Source organism: Prorops nasuta, unplaced genomic scaffold (assembly GCF_024137725.1).
Source record: "Prorops nasuta isolate Cenicafe-Biocafe unplaced genomic scaffold, Cenicafe_Pnas_1.2 PNAS00021, whole genome shotgun sequence".
Classification (NCBI taxonomy): domain Eukaryota; kingdom Metazoa; phylum Arthropoda; class Insecta; order Hymenoptera; family Bethylidae; genus Prorops; species Prorops nasuta.
The window spans coordinates 1,378,076-1,400,134 of NW_027116818.1; the positions used below are offsets into that span (position 1 = coordinate 1,378,076).

Genomic DNA, 22,059 nt, shown 5'->3' on the forward strand with positions numbered 1-22,059 from the left:
GAAACGAATTTTTTGGTATTTCAGCAGAACGGTTGAAAATTTGTGACGGCAACAACAGATGTTTTCGTTTCTACCTGATGCATAGCTTTGTGGTGTTGAGGGGGGTTTAAAAAGGGAGTAGAGCGCGAGAGAAATCTAACGTACCTGGTGGGTTCTCCCTCCGGTGATCGTTAACTCTCCGCGAACCGGTTTTTTCAATATCCCCCCCCCCATAATTCCACGACGAGAAAAACCAAAGGCAGAGAGCTCGCAGGTTCCTCAGAATCTCAAAGCTTGAAAAATGAGATTTTCCCAGGGGTAAAATGGTAAAATATTTATCGCATCGACCAATTTCTCTCTCCTCGGCGATGGTACAAAGTCTTTTCACGATTAGGGCGCTCGTGCATGCAGCAATTAAGGCGTTAAGTTTGCATAATTTTTCTCTCTTGCAAAAAGAAGCTTTTTATACGCGAACAGACGTATAATAAAAAGTTTGAATGTATTTAAAGAAGCCTATATACTATCTCTCTCTCTCTCTCTCCAACTCTAACTATGTATATATATACACATGTAACAAACAAGTGCACACAAGTAGGAAAAGAATTCATGCACCAATTACCACATTGATTGTGTGTTTCGTATTATTAAACCCAATCACCCCGTACTAATGAGTGTGATTACGTTGTTGGTGGTGGTGACAGAATTTGTTTACATTGGCGTAAAACTTACACATGTGTGTGTGAGAGCGGAGGGTTATTAGTTGGCGGAAGGAAAAAGAGAAAAACTTCTATATCCCCATTATTAAAAGCAATCGCGTTAAACTAATGAGCGATGAGTGGTAGTAATCATGGCAATCTTTTCCTTCCATTTTTTTCTTTCTCAGAAATGAAGAAGAAAAAGAGGAGGGGGAGGAGGGACTCGGGAAGGTCGACGATTTTGATTGGCAACGGGATATCTGGAGAGAATCGCTATAAAAACACGAATAATCCAGATAAATTTCATTCGATAAGTCGAGGCTAATTAAATAACCGAGGGAAATACGTATTATCGATAGGATCATTTCGCGTGCCACTTTTTCTTCTTTTATTTATCGCACACGCACACTATTACATCTTGGACGCGTTTTGTATTTATTTTAACGAGCGCTGTTTGCAACGTCGAGGCACGTAATTCGAGGAACTTTTATTCTTTTTATCGAGTTTTTTTTATTAATTATTAATTATTGTAATAGTAATTAATGGCGCCCGAATTCAATAGGAAAGAGAACGCGCGATGAGGTTAACGTTTCAGTTACGCGCCGAGGCTTCGACGCTTCTTGCACACCTGCTCTCTACTGTAGTATTATATATATATATACTAGCTAGGAGATCCGAGCCCCGTCATTGGTCTCCACAGTTCTCAACGCGCAGCTAAATTATCTTTTCGTATAATTATCATTGAATTGTTCCATCTCCGGTGGTGATTCGACGTAACACACCGTTACTACACAGCTTAGTCTAGTTTGGCTTAGTTTAACTGAACTTTCAGCTCGATTCGCAGCGCCGAAAGATTCTCTAGCAACTCTATTTTCAATATTGCTGAGATTTTCACGCTTTATCCTCCGGCTACGCGTGAAGAATCATTAATTGGAAGGTAGAGTGTTCTTAGATTCGGATGACTCGCCTCTTACATTCAGCCGTTTACATTTAAAACGTAATTTATAGGTGACTGGTAATTTCCTCTTAGAGATGCTTTATCATCGAACTGACTTGTTTGCCATAACGAGCTGTCAACGCTGGATATCACCTGCCATCGTCTCTTTCAATCACTTCCGTCCGCGTCTTTTCCAGTGACAGCAATTTTTCTTTATCGAAAACAATTAAATGGGAATTATACAGGAAGAGAAGAAGAATTCAAAAGGGTTGTTTGTTTATTCGACGCAGCTAGAGTTGAACGATCCGATCGTTAATGGTGTATCTGCCAGGAATACGTTTAATAGCTGTCAATGTTTGTTATTCTGAATTGGCAGCTATCAAAACCCAATCCAGCCAATTGATCGCTCTCGATATGTATTCCAAAATGAACAAATTCATTCCGACCCGTCGAACAAATTGCCTATATCCGTTTTCCAGGAAGCGTCATCGCTCGTTCTCCATCGAGTTTCATTTAGAAAATCTGCTTTTTCAATCTTCAAAGTAAACACTGGAGTCGAACGCTGGCCGACGGATAGTGGAATCGCATGAATTCTCGATGCTCCCCAAATCTCATTGGTCACCCTCTCTTCCTCAGCTACGGTGGAAGAAAAACTTGTCTTGCGTGAGTTGCAATTGAAACGAAGCGAGAATGACTGTTTTTATTTCAGTTAGGCGTATTTGGATGGCCTTCGAGGTAACCAAAACAAAACTGATTGAAATTCAGCGAAATAATCTCGTATAGGATTTTGTTTCATAAACCTATTGTGTAGTTTATAGCGTTTCGAGGAACGTGTGATATTTGATTGTGCTGCTGTTTACTTTGAATAGGTAGAAAGTTCGAGGAGGAGAGAATTCTTGTTTATTTGTAATCGTTGGTTTTCTTCTTGCTACTAATGTTTATTAGGATCTTTTATGTTCACTTATTTACCGAGTAATAATTACACGCAACAAAAAGAGATGCACGGATGACTTCTAAAATTGAATCTTCTTCGGATCATCGTCTTCCTAGTCACGCGTCTCTCTCGATGCTCCGTAGCAATGGATAAATTCTGACTAAACTCGGTCCGACGGGAAAGCGCGCTGGCGTATATTAATTTTTTGTAATTTCATTTCTGACGATGACTCGATTAAAATACCAATTGGAATGAATCGAAAAGCCGGTAATTCGAGGCTAAAAAGCTCCGTCCAATTATTCTTTTTTACCGAAACGAATTCCGTGCTGCAACAATAATAATTGATCAGCAGCCGGCATTGCGATAATCGAATATTAATGCCACGCTATTTATCTTTGTCGAAACAAATACGATTAATGCCCATGCGCCATTAATTATGAATTTTAATGCTTTATTAAACGATCCTCGACTCATATTTTATTAATGTCTCAATTGTACCGATCGATTATTCACTCGCGGAGAAAAATGTCGTCGCAATCTTATCAAAAAGTTGTCCAGAGTTACGTAAAACGCACAACTAAAATTCAGGAAATCGAGAAGGAAGAGGGAAAAGGAGCGGAAAAAGGAGGAGGGAAAGAAAAGTAATTGAAAATTTTTTGAGCAGCTGCAGGATGAATTTATTACGGAATTTTCCACGTCGTCGAGATACTTGTTCGTGCGACGACAAGATGGCGCCACGATGCAAGTATAAACCCCACCGTTCAAAAAGGAGGTGTAAAACGGCGCGAGCACGCACGACTCGAGATCCAAATTTTAGAGAGGAACAACTGTGGGACGAACTGGCAAAACTGGCCAAATGGACACGGCCCGAGCTCTCTCACTCTCACACTAATGAAAACTTTCACTCACTCTTCGCGTGGCTACGATGGACCTGCGTGAACGTGGGCACGAGTGGAGGGGGGGGGGGGGGAGGGGAGACTAGCGGAAGTAGCAGAAAAGTAAGAAGAGGAAGAACGCGACACTGGAGATGGAGAGAAAGATTGAAAAAAAAAAGGAATGAGAAACCGCAAACACTTACCGGCACAGCGAAGCAGGTGGACAGAACGTAATCCAGCTTAGCAGAGCACGTGCCAGATGCGAGAAAGAGGATGGAGATAAACCTCGAAAACTACGAGAGTAGCCCTGTGCGCAGGGGCTCTCAACTAGCACTGACAATCCCCGTGAGCCTCGTGCACGAGTATCCTCGGGATAATCCTTGCTTGGCACTGTAAAACAGATCGCTGTTCACTTGATCACACTGTTCACTCTCTCTGTCGATCGCGAACTGGGTCGAATAGCGGAGCGACCGTTGAAACGGACGAAAAACACGCCGCGTGGAACGAGACTAGGAACCGCGTGCGTCCCGAGGGAGCGTAAAAGGAGTACGCGACGAGGTTAGGACGTTCGCGGAGCACGAGTATCGTAGAATTGCGTCTGGGAAGATTCGTGGGGCGGCGCGACAAGCAAAAACGACACGCGCTCCTCACGGCGGTTGGCGCGGGAATGAGCTGGCGACCACCGGTTCGAGGCTCTCGCGGTGGTGGGGGGAAATAGGCTTAGTGGGGGTAGCCCCACTATTCTGCTTATTCTCCCCTCTAGTGTAGTCTACTGCCATGAGTGGGGAGGATACTCTCGCGCGTGGATTGTGGTGGGGGAACGGTATAGTATGTAGGAAACGGGGATCAAAGGGGGGGGGGGGGGGGAGCTGAACACCGAGACACACGTTTGTTTCTCCTGCATGAGGGAAGAGCGTGTTTCACATCTCACGTTAAATGCCCTATTTATTAACGTTGTAACTTTTCTGGCAAAGACACACCCCTCTTCCTCCTCTCATCCTCCATCTCTTGCTAGAGCACTCATGAATTGAGAATCGTCGTAATTCACCCAGAAGTTAGCCAACTTTTACCTCATTAGCTTATCTTTTCACAGCTTTATTCCCTATTTCATTAATTTTTGGCCTGTAAAATTTGCTTATTAAGAACTTGCAAATTTTAACTTGGAAACTTTTCGCGATTTAAGGTGCAGTCTACATAGGAGTTTTTAACTCGAGCGTTGATCATTCTAATAAAGGAAGGCGTGCTCTAATTAAATTAATGAATAATTTAGCGTGAATGAATTTTTATGAGGCATGCACTTACGTGGGTTGATTTATTCATTTTCGCTACAACTTAATTGATATGCCATTATTCTAATTTTTAAAACAAATCAATTTCAATATAATATCAGGTGGCGATCGATGATAAATCCGCTTAATGCTATCGATATTATTCTAGTGTAGGATAGCTCGTTTTAGACATCCATGTAAAACTACGAGGCAATTAAAAAAAGAGAGTGGAGAGGAACATAACATAAATAAACGATCGCTGATTCTTTTGATTTGCAACGTTGCTGTATTGCTAAAAGAAGAAAAAGCAATTCCAACAGTTAAAAATTAATTTCGAGTTTTTATCGCAAGTACATTCACCAGAATCCAATTAATTTTTATTGAAACGCTTGAATGCAATATGCAAAATAATCATAATATTGTAGTCGATTAATGAAATCGTTAAATACTTACATAGGGATTAGTGTGCGAAATAACGGATTGCACGGCTTGAATGAATAATATTACGATGAGTAATAGAGCGGATGGGGGGGGGGGGGGTGGGGTGGTAAAAGAAGGTGCTACAGAGTCGAGGCTAGAATTCAACTTGGGTGTAATAATGAGCATTCCTAGAGCTGGCCTTGAATTCTAAATCGCGATAATTGAGCCTATATCATGCAAATAGCCGGTTGATTTTAATTCAGTTGGACAATGAGCGCGTTACACTCGTTTAAGATTCGTTTACGTTGCGGAAATGGACGTTTTCCAGCAGCGTCCCAGTTGTCGATGTCTCCTCGCCCGCTCGTCCTTTTCATCACACGACGCACCAATGGATGAAAATTAATTTAGCAATATAATTGTTAATGCGAGATATAAACGAGTCATATGTAACATTAGTGGCGTTTGTTACAAGTCCAAAAGACGCTGCTATTCATGTTGGTCATGGCAGCATGTGCTCGAAGAGTATGTAAACACAGTTATTGAGTTTCAAAGTACAAAAGTAAACGCACTGTGTGTGTCCTAGGATCCTGTTTCACCCAGGCGACACGAATTTAGAGCTCCGGAAACTAATGTATCAGCCCTATACCCCTTTATCGACTTTTTCTGCTCCCCACCAAATCCCCCCCCCCCCCTCTCTCTCTCTCTCTCTTTCTCTCTCGCCCTCTCCGTCCCTATTTTTCTTTTCAATCCTTTTTATTTATTATTGCCAGCATCATATCGAGTTTGCCGGGGCTTATCAATTTTCTATCTGACTCATCGAAAAAGCTTTCCAGCGAGGCAAAACTTTTTTTCACTGAAAAACTCGTAATTGTTCCTGTTGGCAAAAACCCATCGAGGAAAAAGGGAGCATCTAAAATATATATACAGTGTATGTATATGAAAGAACATTTTGGAAAATCTAGACGAAACTGCTTTGTCGATACACTCGAGTGGCAAGGAATTGTGTTTTTATATTAATAATGAGATTCAAATTTAATCGAGATAGAATTTTAATGAGAACGATTTTGACATTTTTATCACTCACTCGTTATACAATGTTTGCACACTACGCAATCTTTTCCTCCAATCAAATCAAGACAAGGTTATCGGAGGGTGGCATAATAATGCGAAAGAATATTGATAAAAATTTAATTGAAAAAGATTTTCGAAAATTCCAATGAAATATTAATTCGTCCATAAACTCGAATAGAAGAAATATTATTTTTATCAACAAATGAAATCCAAGTTTAAAAAATATTAGAGTGTAAGAAAAACAATGTTAAAATTGTACGATTCAGTCGTTATACACGTTTGGATACTTGGTGGTCTTTTGCTTCGTCCAAATCAAGGCAAGGTTGCTGGAGGGTGGCTCGACAACGTATCGAGGGGTTGCGATATGGCGGCGGCTCGCTTGGATCTGACAGAACTGACAGATTAGCCCGATTGACAGAGAAGTAATTGCCTGCAGGTCTTTTCAACGATCGGAAAATTACCTCCGCGTTTAAACAACGGATCGTGAATCATTTCTCGAAAAGCCTCCGGTTCTCCTTCACCTTTCACTGTACTTCCAACGATAAATGAACTGCCCCGCACGAGAGAACCATGCTTCTTCCTCCTTTTCACTCTATACCTTGAGAATTCCCTCGAAATTCAGGTCGAATCCTAAAAATCTTCAGCCTTTCTCAAACCAACAATATAGTATATGGTACAACATCCCAGCAACGTTCCAAACTTTTTAACTTTACTGTTACTCTAAGGAAAAAAATTAAAAAAGAAACCAGTTTGAAGTTTCTTCCTGGATGAGTCTCTTTATCGATGTCTGTGATTACGAATGAATTTGGATCTGCTGGCAATGTCAATCAGACAAGATCAACTTCTAATTTCATTACGAGTTCGGTGAATCTCGCTATTGCGAGTGATTCCTCTCCCTCTGAGCCCCGTCCGATTCCAATTAACGAGAACAATTGAATCTGTTTTCGAGAGCACACCGACAGCCCTGAGGAATATTCGAGGTTGGTGGAGGGAGGATGAGAAATTATCAATATTCTTGAAATCTTGTAAAATGTATATTATATTTTAATGATAAATCTTATAGATTCGCCAAATTGCCCTTTCAAGGATGTACACTTATATATGTATATATATATATATATATATATATATAGGAATCCACCTCTGCATTGTTATTTTCTCAGTGAATTTACTCGCAATAATATCACAGATTGACGAGATCCACTTAGATTTATAATTCCCTTTTGTAGAGTCCATGAGAAATTCATGATTCTCTGTAGCTTAATTTTATTCTATATATACATATTGTAGGTACTCTATATATACTGTACAGTATATATTTATATATATTTAAAGAAAATTCATGAGCTGTTAAAGAAGCGTTCGATCTCTTTCTCGGGTTTAAACTGGGAAAAGGAAAGTCTAAATAAATAAAAAGGGAGGGTGGGTAAAAAGGAAAACTGTGAAAACCTCGAGGAGGATGAAAACTGTACAGGGGATGGTGCGTACGTAAAGAAAACATCCCCCGGGGTAGGAGGGATACTTTATGGGATTTCGAAATGATAACATTAAATACGTCCTGTTTATTTATCGTTGGGGATTCGAGTTTGTTTTAGAAATACTCGGGTAGATCGTGTAAATAATGCTACATCTGTTGGCCCAGATAACGAGCCATGACAAGGATGAAGACGAGGAGGACAAATCGATGCTGGAAAGAGATGAGGAATGGGCCAGATTAGTCATCTTTCGTTATAATCGTGACTCTCGAGAACCCAGTCAAACCAGGTTCATTCCAATCCTGCATCTTCCTTTATATACATCCTCAACATTCCATTTTCTCCCATAAACATATTTCAAACACGATCCTATGCACTATGCACTTTCGATCGGATTTCGATATTTTCAATATTGTCATTTTAGTGTAGTCTATGTATATAGTATATAGGGCATGTGCAGGGACCTCGTTGATTTTTATTCTTTTCCAGTTTAAAATAGTGGTACAATGTTTTAAAGCCTCGCAAAACGTTAGGAAATCTTTGGAAGAATTCCTGCCAATTGGATGCCGTTAGTTTTATCGAGACTCGTGAAAGGAGTATATGAAAAATTGTTGGGTCAAGGACGCTGAGTTCCGGTGTACGTACTACTAATCTCCTAATGTGATCTATCAAATTCGTTTCTGGAATTCGAATAGTATAGATCAGGATGGGAATTAATTAATAGTATATATTTTGTACGAAACAGGAAGAAAACTTTATTCATTTTTCGCTTCGCGTTCGTTATCACGTATCTCGTGATGTTTTCAGACATTTTTTTCTACACAGATTGAACTATTTTTAACCAGACTTCCGTTTATTTCTCGCGCCATCAGCTCTGATTATCATGAAAATTCCAGTGCAATTGCGTGGGCGTTCTGGTGAAATCTGCTCAAGGTCGTTCTTGTAGGTATCGCATCATCCTCTCGTCATCCTACCGTTTCCTAACGTCGAGTATAGGCCTGCTGCTTCGTATATACCAACACATAGATAGAGAAGTAAAATGTATAACATGTATATGCACGTATACGAAACAAAATTCGCTTTAAAAACGACAAAATGTATCTAAAGATAAAGTGCTGATAACGTGTATGTATCGCGGAAAAAAATTCTGCTGATAAACATTTTTCGTTGCAATAATGAATAAATTTAGATTATTATAATGCATTATTCTCTATATTAATAAATATTATTCATAATTGCAAAAGACAAATGTTTACCGGCTGAACGATTTTTTTAAGTATATGCATTACTATATACATTCTCATTTAAATGGCGACGTGTTCGTATGCAGTAAGCCTATATCATCCTCAGCTGGTCTTCTGGCTCTGTTTCTTTCGACAGTCTTACATCATAATGGGAACAAGACTTTGGATCATCGACATTCCAGTGATACGTAAAGGCAGCGTTGCATGCATCGTTGCGTGTAATAGGAAACGAAGCACGCATCTTCTCCCGAGACCACACAATAGCTTACCGTCATCCTATTCAATCTCAATTTGGGAAAATAATCATTGAAATAGTATACAAATGTTACTGAGGAATACCGTTTGAAATTAAAGACTCCTTTCAGAGAAATGTAACAGTGCTTGATGCTCCCCCACCACGACTCGCTCGAACCAACTCATAAATGCTCCTCCACCCCCGTCCACTGACCTACTTTATTATAATATTCAAAGATCTTTGTGTTGGTTCACTCCACACTGGCACAAAACTCCTACATTCCTGTTATATTAACAAACACACACACACACACACACACGTACAGCCCGTTATTCACCGCTAGCATTTCCAACTAAACTCGACCCTCTGATTTCAATCTTGCCTCTGCAATCCCACCAAGTCCTGTTTATGCCATTTTATTAAGAAAACAATAACAATTTTGAATAATTCCAACCTCGCTCTAGATAAGAGATTTTTTTTTTTCTTCAACAGTGCAATAAATTCAAATGGCTATATCTTTGTTGTTATTAATATTAATATATCAAAGAGAAACCGAAAACGAAGAAATGTGACAGAAATGAAGAATTTCGGGTGCTTCCGAGTTTCTATTTGGTTCTACTTATTCGCGTCGTTTTTTTTCTTGAATATTTAATTTCGTTTGAAAAGCGAGAAAAAGAATTACGTGGTTTGGCCCACATAGTCGAACGAACGAATAAGAGTCGTTGGAAAGGCTTTCGATAGGAAGAAACAATTAATTTCAATGTTAAGGTCAATTGTTTAAGCGCTTTTTTATCTAGAAAAACAATCTATTTCTGCGAGTTAAAATTTCTTACTTTAATATACATCAGGCAATTAACTCTGAGTCATACCAGTCACATTTTTTTAAGCCTCATAAATAATGCATAAGAGAAGCAACAAACGAGCACATCACCTCGATATTTCTTCTCGTTAATAATCACAATTGGTCTCGTGTTATTTCATTTTTCAATTAGGACTTCGATTAACGGCAAAACCGTTGATTCTCATTGCAGGAGATTTGCGTTAATTGATCAGTGGAATGGAAAAATGTATAAGAATTTCTTGTTGTTCCTTGAAAATCTATGTGCACAATCGGAGAAAATTCTTACTTGGGTTTTTACTGGCGAGGTAAATGGGTGAATTGGATGGAAAGCTTCGAGTGGAGATTTCATTATCGTTGCTTTAACGAGTTGGTTGACGTTTTTTTCTGGTTTTATGTTGATTTATGGAAATGGGCCAATGGGTGGGGAGCCATTAGGGTTGGAGGGTACCATTATGGGAAAATAAATTGGGCATCCGAGTAAGCGCATTCTCGTAAAGGAGACAATAATGACGAGTTTGGTTTTCATTATACGTTACGCCATGCTTCTTTCCCAGTGTCTGTGAGATGACACATGCAAAGAAACCTGTACTACCGATGTATACGTACACCACATATACACATGGGAATACACGCGTGGCCGTGAAAGAGAGTCCACTTTCCACTTCAACTTTCTCCCCGAGCTTATAATACTTATCGCTTTGCTTTGATTTCTTCGCTGGTTCACGTGCAACCACCAAGGTTCGCACCGCGCGACCGCTGAATTATAAAACCACCGCCGCCGGTGTTCAGCCTGTGACGTGATTCACAGCAGCACGCTTCCTCGATCGACCGAATAGCCACGCGCCAAAGTGATCCAACCTCTCGAGAGTGACGTCACAACTTAACCTCTCGTGCATAAACCGACTCGCATCGATTCTCCTCGAGACTTTAGAGACGGAGAGATCCTATTGGTCGAGAAACGCCTAGACGATCAATTTACTCGTAACGGAATCGCTACTGGCCAGGGAAGATACAAAAGTTGCGCAAATTTTCATTGTCCCGAAATTATAAACGTTTCATCGACTCTTCGAGTTTCCGCCGGGGCATAAAGTTACCGCACTGGCCGCTTACGAGTTTTCAATATGGAATTACACGGATGGAAATGCTCCCTTTACGAGCCAATCTTTCTTTAAGAATTTTTATGACCGCGATATTTTCGTTGGCCAGACAGCGCTCGGTCGATAATGTAGAGTCGACCGCTGGGGGTTCCCCGTCCACCGCGGAACCGCCACACCGGCGCCCCCACGCGAATAAAAATCCAATTACGCGCTCTCGTAGAAACTCCTGGAAAAAGAATGTATAACCTCCGAACGTTCGTCCGCGGCAGCAAAATTTTCTGCACAAAAAAATGTGCACGAGACTCTCGAAATGGGATTCGAAGACAGGTGGGCCGTTGGAAAATGAAATTGAAGAAATGCTCGTGGATCTTGGATGATTGATGAATTCTCGTATACAGCCATAAACGATTAGGGGGGAGGGGGGAGACAGCTGCACTGCAACGGGGCAATCGCGCAAATGCATACACATTTTTTGTCCTTCTCTAAATCCGATTTGACAAATTTTCACCTCTCATCGAGAAAATTCACTTTCGATTATCCCCCAGACCACACCAACGTCGCGAAATTGCATCGTCATGGTTCTTCGTGAAACTAAAAAAGATGCTGGAAAGTATTAGTCGAGATTCTTTTCGATTTTCATCCTAGGGAAAAACTTTGCAAGTATGCGAGAATGTTTTATCGCGCGTATCTGTATATGAAAACTTGGGCAATATAAATTGTAGCATTAAAGAATCGACATTCCTTTGGGCGATGCTTGGCATTCTTCTCACTTTTCGCAAATTTACGTACACCGTCTATCCACGTAAAGGTGTAATATTTTCAATCGCCGGATTGTTTCCGATCAGCGATTCGAATTACGATGATAACAATAATCGTAATGATCGTCCTGGGGATTTTTTCCGGTCCGAATGAATCGAAGGTAGAGGGGGGGGGGGGGAGGGGGAGGTGGAAAGAAAAGCAGAAGAAGAAAGAAAAATTTCATTAGGAAAGATGCGGTTGGTCGATAGGCCAGCGGACAAGCTGAGAAAGCATCATGGACGTTAATAAGCACTCGAGCGTTAATAACCTCGGATTACGTCAGTAAACAAGTACGACGCGTACTGTTTCTCGTAGCTTTTATAAATACTTTGGAAAATAGTGTGTCCTGAATTCATCGGTGTATCATGGTGCGAGGAAAATGCCATTAAACGAGCCAAGTGCCTATTAAAGGGGGAGGGGGGGGGGGGGGGATTTATATTTATGCGATATCCCGGTAAAGTTTCTTTTTTACGATAACGGCACGGCCAGTAAAAACCTAAAATTAGCAATTTTAATTGCACGGATTATCTCGTTATCGGCATAAGGAATTAACGCGGGAGAAAGAAATAAATCATGCCTGCCGTTAAATACTCATCGAACGCGTTGGACTGAAAAGGTCTCCCGAGTGCAGGATGGATGAATCTTAAGAATAAAAATTGGCCAACTTTGCCCGATTTAGCATGCATGGCACTTTGGCCAAATGGATGGGCGACAATTTTCTACGGTCGAACGAATAATTACATGCAGTATAATAATAATAATAATAATAATTATAATAAGAGGAATGCAAGTAAAAAATGGTCTATTATGTAATCGTGCAATTAAACGTTGCAAAATTGTGCCAGTGGGACGCGTTACCTCAAATATCCACATTCCTTTCTCACGTTTAAATTTCCGTATTTTTCGTTGTAATAAAAATTACATATATATATATATATATGTATTGCAGCTGAAAAGATTTCGTTTACAGCATTTTTTTATAGACCCAATAAGAAAATACCGAGCAAAATCAATTTACGTGCAATTATATGTGCTATACGGAGGAGGATTAATCAAGGCTATTATTTAATCATAATATTTAACGCATGAATCTTATATACGCACTCAACTGCGATGAAGCTCTTCAGTATAGTTTCTTCCTTTTATCGACTTTCGGCTAAAAATAGCGAGTCCCTCCAAGCTGTAATATTTCAATAGTTGGGTTTATCGCTGAATTGCAGCAAGCACGTAAAATAGCGGCCGATTATCGGGCGGTTCGAAAATAAGCGACGTTGGAGAGTATAGGGGTATGGGATATTATATCAAGAGAGTTTAAACAATTAATAAGCGAGTTATCGGGACGGGCTATCGATCCGATAACACTCTTCTTCAACTATTTTCATACTTACATTATAATTAAGTACACTTTTTATCTAATGTAATATATATATATATATATATATATATATATAGCTGATTAAATTATATTCTTCTCCTCAAGGTCCATTCGTATCTTTAAAGTTCTCCAGTTTTTTCCATACGTTTTCTTTTTCATATATTTAATATATTTTCGCGCAAGATGGGATTTTCCTTTGGTGAAAAATAAGTGGTGAATTATGAGTGCACGGATCGGCTGGCTGCACGAAACTGGCAAATTGGTAAACAGCGTTGGCTGAAGATGAAAAATGAGGATAGCAGAGGTTAAATGGTGAATGCGGCGAAACGATCGAGGGATCGATAGATCCTGTTCTCAAGAGGTAGGCAATATGGAAGGAAGGAAGAAGGAAAGAAATAAGAAGAGAGGGATATAAAATTGTAGGAGACAAGAAATAAAAATGAGGGGATGAGACGAGTCGATGGGTACAAAGCCGAGAAATGAATGCAGATAAAGGAAGGATGGGACGATAATAGGATTTTCAGGATAAGCTATGTAGAATTTTGGAGAGATGAGATATATATGTTGGGAAGGGGAAGAATGCTCGAGGATAGAGAAGACGAAGAAGAAGGAGAATATCCGTGCGAAAGTGCAAAAGGGGGAATAAAGCGCAAGTATAAACGAATTAAAGAGCAGCTTTATCAAGTGGCGCAATTAAGATCGAGCGGATCTCCTGGCTGCAGCCAATTAAGATTATTTATCTATTCGTAGGCGGCCCCTATCGTCTATCGCCTGGTAAACACGAAGTTTCTCCATTTCTCTTTCTTCTTTGCATCTTTCTCCCCTACCCCCTCAACCCTCTCCTCAATGTAGCCAAAGATCGACAAAAATACAACTTTCCATTATTTCCCTCTTCCTACCACGATATTATTTTTAAACGATCAACGTGTTATTCAGGATGTAGATATATTTTATTAAAACATCTCACCTGTTTTAACCACTCGACGAATCTATTTTCAAATACACTGATTCTCGGAATCCTAGAATATTATTTAAAAATGATTTCTTTCATCGATGGTTGCGGATCATAAGAAATGTTTTTCTTTTTAGAGATTTCAGTAAAACTGACGATCAGTCGTTTTATCATTTTTTAGTTATTTATTCAATCATTCGTGTCAGTTTGTTTTTGGTCGTTGCCCCTTTCGAGCGAGATTCATGAAAATGCTCGGTTGGATATAAATATTCGACGATTTAGCGAAGGATACCACGGCTGAGCCATGGCGGTTCGTTATTTTCGAGCAGCCAATTAATAGCGCATGACAGAAACCGGTTAATATTCTTAATCCGAGTTGCCAGCATCCGGGATTATTGACAAATGAACGTAATTTACGTAACGATCCTGTAACAGTGCTTGAAAGACTTGGCATAATTGATGCCCTCGTATTATTAATGCGGGATTAAAAATATTTCCCTTTCATTAAATGAAAATCCTTTCGATTACTATTCAGAGCTTGCTTGGTCAGAATGCTTGTCGCTTTTCCGAGATTAAATATTCAATCATGAATTTCATTTCTGTTTTTGATGCTTTGAAAAATTCACGATTAAAGTGTAATAATTATTATGATAAACCAGGCTTATATAGAGGATGAGGCTGTCCAAAAGGGAGTTTTTGGCTCTGGAAATCAATAAAATATCAGATGAATGACGTTTCCGATATTTTTTTGCGCAGTTTATTATTTTAAAACGCGTATTTTAAGTTTTTGTTATTTTTTTATAACCATCGTCTACTCTCCAGTGACTAAAAACTTTATATTTTATGTAAAGAATTTCCAATTTTTTAAACAAATAATGTAATGTAGCTAAACCTTTAAATTGAAATACGTGTTTTAAAATAATGATAAATGCAAAAGTTTCACACACGTGATCAATCTCATATTTTCTGTATTTTCAAATCCAAAAAACCCCCTGATGCATCTTTATTTTTTCGATAAAGAAGGTAATAACTATTGGAGAGAGATTTGGCATAGGAAACGTTGAAGCGCACGAAGGATTGTAAGGAAGAATATTTGAGAATTGAAGGGGAGAAAAAAAGTGAGGATTTTTAAGCAGCTTTGCTTCATGTTGGGAATATTTGTGAGGTATATAGGGTGGATAAGGAGGAAGGTTCGAGCCAAGGGAAAATGGTCCAAGTTTGCTTTTCCATAGCCATAGATTTCCAGCTGTTGGGACCAAAAGACCGTTTTAACGAGCCAATCCTAAGCTAGATTAGTCCTCTCTTTCCTGACAATTAGCAGTAGTTCTACCATTGGGGCTATTAGATCAGTCTTCTCTCCGAACACCAGGACAATCGCAAAATCTGAAAATTCCAGGAACGAGCATCGTTAAAATTCAACCATCCTTAATTATTATGTTCAGGGCATAAAACTTTCAATTATACTACATTATTATGTTCTACGCGTAAAATTTTCAACTACATATATATATATATAATTCAGAATATTAATCCTGTTTCAAAACAATTTTATATAGATCAACATTCTCTCCATTTCTATAAGTATTTTTATCCTTAAAATCCAACGATTCTTAATTATCATTTCCAACTCATAAAATATACTATTATACATATAAATATAGAGATAATCGAGAATAATAGTGGATTAATAGGATCCACTGTTTATTGTAATAAATCGGTCGTCGTGGGCTTAACATTGATTTGACGAGCACAACGAGTTTGCTTCAATGGCGATAAAGGCAGCAATAAATCGCGGATATTTATCAACATCGGTTGGAAAAGCGCGAGCAGCGGAATGATGGATGATACGTCATTGCTTTATTTCCGAAGTAAATGGGGCCATCGCGATAGGAATCGGATGGAATTTGCAGCGGGAAATTTCTCGAAGAAAAACGCGTGAAAAAGAGACAGGAATTATTGCGTCTTATCCATTATATATCTTTACTTTTTTCCTCCTATTTTTCTCCCGTAGATATATCTGTATATATATATATATATATTAGGAAAAAAAAAGTTTGTCTTTATTAAATTTCTTTTATTATCCTATTGTATATATATATATATATATGGATTTCTCTCGTGGTCTTGATTTTCTCAGAGATAGATCTCAAGGGTAGGAGGGTGAATGGGGGGAGAGGGTAGAGTACATAAAACAGGACGATTACCGTAATCGCGTTGCCACGAATAACATCGGCGAATGCACGGAATGCGTGTAATGCCAGTTCTGTCATTATCTTTTATAGTAACTCGCTGGCCCTGACGACTGGTCGTTAGTGTCAGTTTTGCAGCTTCTCCCGAGGCGCCAAACTCACAATAAAATCCCTAATATTTGCCTTTAAGGATCCTCTCAATCCGCTCTTCTTTCCTCACCTTCCAATTTACGATTGACACGATCTCTCGGTGTTATCCAACCATCCCCCCTCCCTGCCACCTCCTAATTACAACAACTCTCTCCCTCGATTCAATCCACAAAAAAATCCAACAAATTTTCTTCCTCGACACTGCTGTAATTACGTTTTATTTCACTTTCAGTGGCAATCGCTAAATTTTTTCACGATCTTGGCACTTTATATATCTGTGTGTGTATGTGTGTTTGAAATATATATATATATGTACTTATAATATGGTTATGTGGCTTTCGTTCTTAAAGACACCACTTAATTTTATGAACGATTTATGGTTGGCTGAATCGCGTCGATTACAGCCTAATACCACCTGGACCCATTAATCCTCTTATATGAAGCGAAAAGGGCCCTGGATTTAGATCCATAATATTGGTTCGAGTTCCTTATTAATCTAGTTTGCTGATTAATGTTGACTGATGTAAAGTGGATTAATCAACTTGCGCTCTGCTAGATTCTTGCTATTAATTGCACATATGTATAGTGATTTTATTTATGTTACGTTTGGTTTATTAAAGTCTAGTATATTTTTTATCAGAGCACTGTGTTATGTATTAAATCTTTGCTACATCGTTGAGATTGAATAATTTTTATGATAATTTACTTCGAATGCTGGACATTGGACAATTGAATGCGATCAGGTACAATTTGGTAGGTTAATGGACGTCCCGTAAGAGGGTTTGGTGGGACAGTTAGAGAGAGGGGGGAGGGTGAGGTAGGACTAAGAAACTTAACTCCCCGGACTTAACTAGTTGGGATAACTTAAGCTCGCTCTAAACAAGCCAGGATTAGAAGCTCCAATTAAGCAGTTTACCCACCTCCGATCCTCACCGTCCCGCGCGAATTAAACTTTACCCCCCACCCTCCCCTCTCCTAAGAAATCGATTCTCCATTCTTAGCGGGATTGAAAATTTCGCTAAAAGTGCTATTCCCTCGCTCGATTAAAAATCAAAAATTAAACCAGAGCTTTTACAAAAACCACTCGAATTTCACTTGCAAATGTATTAACCGAGAGAATACGATTCAAGCAATTGTACGCCTCTGTGGTTTTCAATCGTCCCGTACCTAGGTTGACTCGGGACCGAGCTCTCCCCTCCTTTTCAAACAGACACAGAAAAAATGTTACTTGATTCAAATAAACCCTTGTATTGAATAGCCTGAATGATATAATTTATTAATTCTTAATTATTAACTGATTGAATCAAAACAAACATTGATTTAAATGAAATTTAATCCATTTAAATTAAAGTGAATATTACCAATCCAATAATTTCAATCGGACTTTTCGATGCAAGAATTTATTACAATAAAATAATTCTGTCCTTGCATATCATGTCTTTAATTCTATTCAAAGTGCAATACCTTATGCAAGCGAAACTATAAAAATGATCAGCTGTTTTCAACTAATATATCGCTCTTCATAATTTCCCTCTATTCTTCGATTGTACAGACGAAATCGTAGAAACGAATTTCCGGAGGTTTTCTCGAATGGCACCCGGGCGAGTCAAGTTAGTCAAACTCGTGAAATTATAATGTTTACGAGTGATGAGAAAATGATAGTGGTCTCCCTACTCTCGGAGAATTCTCAGGTTCCCTTTATACCCCCTCTCCCCTCTCTATCCATAGCTCCCTATCGTTCTCCATCTTTCTCCTTGGGGATTACCTTATAGTACGAAGCACCTGTCATAAAAGGAAAATGTTTGCCATAAATTGTAGAATAGCTTCATAAGAGTAGCGTATAGCTCTATCATGCGATGGCTATACTAAATAGTCCACTTTGCATACGGAACGACTTTATGCAGTTTCGCCAAGAATAATAATATCCAGGCTTAAGGAATATTCTTCCCCGGTACAATATCCCCGATAGAAAATAATATCTCGACGTTCTTATCACGGCCCCTAAACAATCACTGTCATTATCCTGCGATGGTCGAGGGATAAATAAAAATCTTATACAACTCTCCTCTCACAGATCCAGTGCACATATATACAAATGTGTGTGTGTGTGTGTGTGTATATGTATGGATTTCTGATACACAGACACGTTCTTCCCTCCTATAGGAATAATTCTTTAAATTCTATTGTATACTGGGGTATTGAAAAATAATAAAAGAAATTTTATATATATGAGTTTTATATTATTTTGTATTTTTAGTTTTTTTATTTTATTAATTTTTTATAATATTGTGCCGTACAGTTGTTTTGTGTATTATTGCACGTACGCTGAGGTGATATTTTTTTGCTGCACTCCGTTTCTAGTATATATTAATTAGTATTATATGGAATTGAAAAATAATTAAAGCAATTTTCTCTACGCGAGTTTTGTAGTATTTTTAGATTATTTGTTAATTTTGCTATTTCTTTCCTTTTTTAATATTGTATCGTATAAAGTAATTTTATGTATTTGTGTACGTATGTTGGAGTGGGGGTGATATTTTTTCGTTGCATTCCGTTTGGAGTATATAGTAATGATAGTTCTGGATGAACGCTAAAAAGAAGATGGGAAAGGGGGGGGGGTATACCTCATCGAACGGACCTTATACTTACGTTATTATCCCTCGGGACTCGGCATGGAGGGGGTAAAAAAAGCCTCCCTTCTTATTATTTCTTATTTCACCTTATTACGATCCTCCACTCGATGATTCCCTTTTTATAAAGGTTTTTTTCTCAAAATTTGCTTATCCCCAAGAAAAAGCCTCGCAACCAACCATTAATTTTCATTCCACGAAAGTTTTTGTTAGAGCAGAGCGCTGTATTACCGTTATTGGGTAATTGTTCCAAGTCGAGAATGGCTATTGGCAATAAATTTTCAAACGCTCAGTGGGATTGAAGAAATTCATTATGGCGAACCGAGTCGATTGGTTAAATTAATTGCAAAGCGAGCAACGGAATTTATTCGTGCTCTATCTCGAGCTTAAAATATTCGATGGTGATACGCGGCCAAGCTGTGTTTCACGAAACATTCTTTGCCGGGGGGTCAAGAGAGGCCAGGGTTTCCGGTCAAATATTTACTAACCGCCTCTGAGTATTTTTACACTTATTCAACAGGCACTGGAGAGAGAAATGTAACGCCCACGATGATAGACACATGACCATTCAAAATTCTTCGTTAACACGATCAATGAATAATTGCAAATTACATTGTTAATTATTCATACTCGAGTAGGATAGACCAATGGTGATTCGCAACATATTTTATTATCAAAATTACCAAGCAATTCCAATCTCCACTATTAATAATCTCAATATTTCAATAAAACTCTACAATTAGAATTTGAATAATTTATAAAAATTCTAAACGTTGGAATTTTGCACTTTCAATAATTAAAATTATGAGGGATCAGGTGTTGCATCGATGACGTGGCCAGGGGAGAGGGGCGGTTGATGGACGGGAGATTGGGGAAGGGTGTTGGAAAAAGCGTTAATTGTGGCTTGCACGAGTGTCTCAATTAAAGTTTCTGAGCTCACGAGTTTCGTGGCGAAGCTTGGTGGATAACGTTTCTTCCCGTTTGATGTTTTGCTCTCCACTCATTACTGGCCGGGCATCAACTTTCCGCCATCAAAGATCTCTCGCATCGTTACAATGTGACTGGCAAAAGCGATAATTGGCGCCATTGGCCGGAACACAATGCTAATTAAAACAGAATAATATACTCTGGAAGATCCTTGCTTGGATAAAAAATGCTTACAGAGGATGACGTCAGTTTCACATCATCAATGATAATCGTATATAATAACAATAATAAATAAATAAAACATTGTGAATAATCTTCGTATTTATTTATCTCTTCCTCTCATTCGTTTTTCTTATTATTATTATTATATAGTTTATTACCGTCGCGTGGTTGCTGCGTGGAATGACTGAAATAGAATTGATCTTTGTACATAAGGGACTTAAACGATCCATTCAAACTGTTTTTTCTGCTTTTTTCTTTCGTTTTGTTTTATTGTTGTCGCTGCTCGCTTGAATGTGTCGCTCGTAGATCGTGTCTCTGGGACGACGCAGGCTGAATAACGCGGTCATTGGTCAGTTCTGACAACCTTCATTTAAGAACGTCAACACATTTAACGCTTTTCAAATCGAATAACTCTGAATATATGCGAGACTATGCCTCAATGAATCTCTTCCACGTATTATGTCACCAGAATACTATTCTTGGACTTCATTTCTCTTCCATCCCTTGATATAATCTGACACGATACAAATGCACATTTTTTCCTAGCTACTTTGTAATATTTACTAATTATTTATTTTTTTATTTCAGCCTCTTGAGCTATTGAAAATATTCTCTCTGGTATTTGTCGAGTTTACAAACTATATAGGAAATATAGCAATGACTTCCAGCATAATTCTAATTTAAAATCTATCAAAAATTCATAAGTAAACTCAGCTAAAGAGCTCTTATCTCGGTTATTTTCTGAATTCTGAACGACACAGTTTCGTTTGTTTTACAAGTGACGTTATCGAGAACAATTTATCAGGAGGGACAAGTTTAAGTCCACCCACCATATATATACACTACGAGTCAGATTGCCGGGAATTTTACTTGATGAAGTAAAATAAATCAAATTGAGATTAAAAGAACGAGCATCCTATGTCTTCGTTTGAATTTTTCACTCCGAGAATATATCAAATTGCGAGAGTGATTGTCAAATATATAGATAATAAAAAAGTAAACAAAAAAGAAGAATGCAGAAAAATTTATTCCGAGGTAGAGCGGATTGCAGTTAGTCATCAGAGTCAATTATTTCATTAGGGGTACACAAAGTCGTGCTTCGTATAGAATAGGCACAATTGGCTCAACAAAACTAATGATTTGTAAACACAGGAAAGATGTGTTTGAGCCGCTCAAGTTGAAATAGCGGAATTAACTTTGGACTATTTGCGCTGTCAATATCTGTCATTAATATTCCGCGGCCTGAATACTGACGGGTCATCTAGTATATTTGTCCAGTCTGTTATTTAATAAGCGACACTGATATAAATTCAGCAAATCATTTGCCTAGGAGAGAATCGTGAGAAACTTTGCAGAGAAATACTTACTGTGTGACCTTGAAATATTCAAACTAGCAACTCTGGTGTGTTAAATCTCTCCTAAACTATAAACAAAAATTGCAAACTTAAACTAATTTTCAATTATACAATAATTTTGTAATAATTATTCATCAGTTTATTTTGCCATTCAATATGTGAACACTGACAGGAAGCATGAATTATAAATTTGTGCATAACAAAATTAATTTATAATTTATAGAACACATGCACAATTCTTACAATAATTTTCTTTAAACCCAACTATTCTTCTATGAACAATCAACACCAAAACAATATAGATTTATTCTCTCGTATCGCATTGGAAGAATTTCACAATGGAGAAAAGCAGAAAGAATCATCGACGAATAGTCAGTCTTAAGGGGATTG

General features: G+C 38.4%; 1 protein-coding gene across 4 annotated transcripts in view; it reads right to left on the reverse strand.

The window, feature by feature from the left end:
- The window catches only part of LOC136781118 (TOX high mobility group box family member 3-like), a 145,008-nt gene that overhangs the window by 43,995 nt on the left and 78,954 nt on the right, over positions 1 to 22,059 (reverse strand). Inside the window, exon 1 of one of the 4 annotated variants that reach the window (XM_066739851.1) lies at positions 3,624 to 4,070. The exons of the other annotated variants lie outside the window; for them this stretch is intronic. The gene's annotated coding sequence lies outside the window, so the exon portion shown is untranslated. Of the gene's footprint in view, positions 1 to 3,623; positions 4,071 to 22,059 lie in introns of those variants that run through there. 4 annotated transcript variants of the gene reach the window in all.